A 2,500-nucleotide genomic window follows, 5' to 3' on the forward strand; every position below is an offset into this window, starting at 1 on the left:
TTGCATAAATTATTAACTTCGGGCAACGTCGGGAGCGCCGGTAATCATTAGATTTGTACGAAACGCGATTTGCGCCCCACGGTGGTTTTTAGTGCCGTCAAAGTCAGAAATCGTAGGAGCGGTGCTTTAACGGGCGGTCGTGATGATACTCCAGACAACACGACGCACGACGCCGTAAAACACTCGCGCGAGTCCAGACTGATCTCTGCCTCACCACGCAAGGGGTGCGCAAACTTGCCAATAATATATAATATTTATTCTTTTTCGTACGTCCAGCGACAAACGCCAACGAAATACCCAAATTCTCGCTCGTACGTTGATACCTTTCTCTTCATCGACCCGGCTCCGAAACGTTCTTCGCCATCTCCCCGAAAGGAGAGGTAAACGACGGCGGGGTTAGGGAATCTGAGAACAACGCAAGCAGTTTTAGGACAAGTGAACGACCCTCAGCCAGGCGTGGTCCAGGAATTTTATCCGTGGACCGCAATGTGCGTTCGAAATGTCGATGTTCATGTGTCCTGCAGTTCACACGTTGACGCGCAATTAGCTGCGTTCTTCATCGACCCACGAGCCAAGTGATCCACCGTTCAGGGTAATCATATACAATTTACAATTTTTCTCTTTGTATTTAAAAATGCTCCTTGTTCTTTGCTTTAAAAATATTCGATGTTCGCACCTCCGACCAGCGTATCGACGGAGGATTGAACGCGCCATATCGACGACAAAAGTTTCTTTTTGTTTCCTGAATGACGGAAAACCATCGTTCGACGGCCGGGCGTACAGTACATTCAAAAGCCTTTGCGCGTGGCTGCGACCAAACGGGTATAATACACCCGTATATTCTTGGTTCCGAACAGTAACTTCACGCGCAATCGGGCGAACGCACGCGGCAGCGCCCATCGGTTGCTCGATGAAATCGATGCGATAAACTACAGCCTTCTCGGCTGGTCGTCGTTAGTCGCGCGAGCAACGGATGGCCGCACAATCGACGCGTCGTCGTTTGCGATTATTCGCCTCACGTTAGCCATGAGTATGTATATTATTCATTTACGAACGAACGCGGCAGCGTCCATCGGTTGCTCGATGAAATCGATGCGATAAACTACAGCCGTCTCGGCTGGTCGTCGTTAGTCGCGCGAGCAACGATGGCCGCAAAATCGACGCGTCGTCGTTTGCGATTATTCGCCTCAAGTTAGCCATGAGTATGTATAACATTCATTTACGAACGAACGCGGCAGCGTCCATCGGTTGCTCGATGAAATCGATGCGATAAACTACAGCCGTTTCGGCTGGTCGTCGTTAGTCGCGCGAGCAACGATGGCCGCAAAATCGACGCGTCGTCGTTTGCGATTATTCGCCTCAAGTTAGCCATGAGTATGTATATTATTCATTTACGAACGAACGCGGCAGCGTCCATCGGTTGCTCGATGAAATCGATGCGATAAACTACAGCCGTTTCGGCTGGTCGTCGTTAGTCGCGCGAGCAACGATGGCCGCAAAATCGACGCGTCGTCGTTTGCGATTATTCGCCTCAAGTTAGCCATGAGTATGTATATTATTCATTTACGAACGAACGCGGCAGCGTCCATCGGTTGCTCGATGAAATCGATGCGATAAACTACAGCCGTTTCGGCTGGTCGTCGTTAGTCGCGCGAGCAACGATGGCCGCAAAATCGACGCGTCGTCGTTTGCGATTATTCGCCTCAAGTTAGCCATGAGTATGTATATTATTCATTTACGAACGAACGCGGCAGCGTCCATCGGTTGCTCGATGAAATCGATGCGATAAACTACAGCCGTTTCGGCTGGTCGTCGTTAGTCGCGCGAGCAACGATGGCCGCAAAATCGACGCGTCGTCGTTTGCGATTATTCGCCTCAAGTTAGCCATGAGTATGTATATTATTCATTTACGAACGAACGCGGCAGCGTCCACCGGTTGCTCGATGAAATCGATGCGATAAACTACAGCCGTCTCGGCTGGTCGTCGTTAGTCGCGCGAGCAACGATGGCCGCAAAATCGACGCGTCGTCGTTTGCGATTATTCGCCTCTGGCTATCCGTGAGTATGTATAATATTCATATACGAACGAACGCGGCAGCGCCCATCGGTTGCTCGATGAAATCGATGCGATAAACTACAGCCTTCTCGGCTGGTCGTCGTTAGTCGCGCGAGCAACGATGGCCGCAAAATCGACGCGTCGTCGTTTGCGATCATTCGCCTCAGGCTATCCGTGAGTATGTATAACATTCATTTACGAACGAACGCGGCAGCGTCCATCGGTTGCTCGATGAAATCGATGCGATAAACTACAGCCGTCTCGGCTGATCGTCGTTAGTCGCGCGAGCAACGATGGCCGCACAATCGACGCGTCGTCGTTTGCGATTATTCGCCTCAGGCTATCCGTGAGTATGTATAACATTCATTTACGAACGAACGCGGCAGCGTCCATCGGTTGCTCGATGAAATCGATGCGATAAACTACAGCCGTCTCGGCTGATCG

At 50.8% G+C, this 2,500-nt stretch overlaps 1 non-coding gene across 1 annotated transcript; it reads right to left on the bottom strand.

Moving 5' to 3' along the window:
• Nucleotides 1-440: 440 nt before the first annotated feature.
• LOC143350907 (5.8S ribosomal RNA) lies at nucleotides 441-595 on the bottom strand. The gene has a single exon (XR_013081338.1). It is a non-coding gene; the product is annotated as a 5.8S ribosomal RNA (ribosomal RNA).
• Nucleotides 596-2,500: the final 1,905 nt, after the last annotated feature.

Source organism: Colletes latitarsis, unplaced genomic scaffold (assembly GCF_051014445.1).
Source record: "Colletes latitarsis isolate SP2378_abdomen unplaced genomic scaffold, iyColLati1 scaffold0045, whole genome shotgun sequence".
NCBI classification, from domain to species: Eukaryota; Metazoa; Arthropoda; class Insecta; order Hymenoptera; family Colletidae; genus Colletes; species Colletes latitarsis.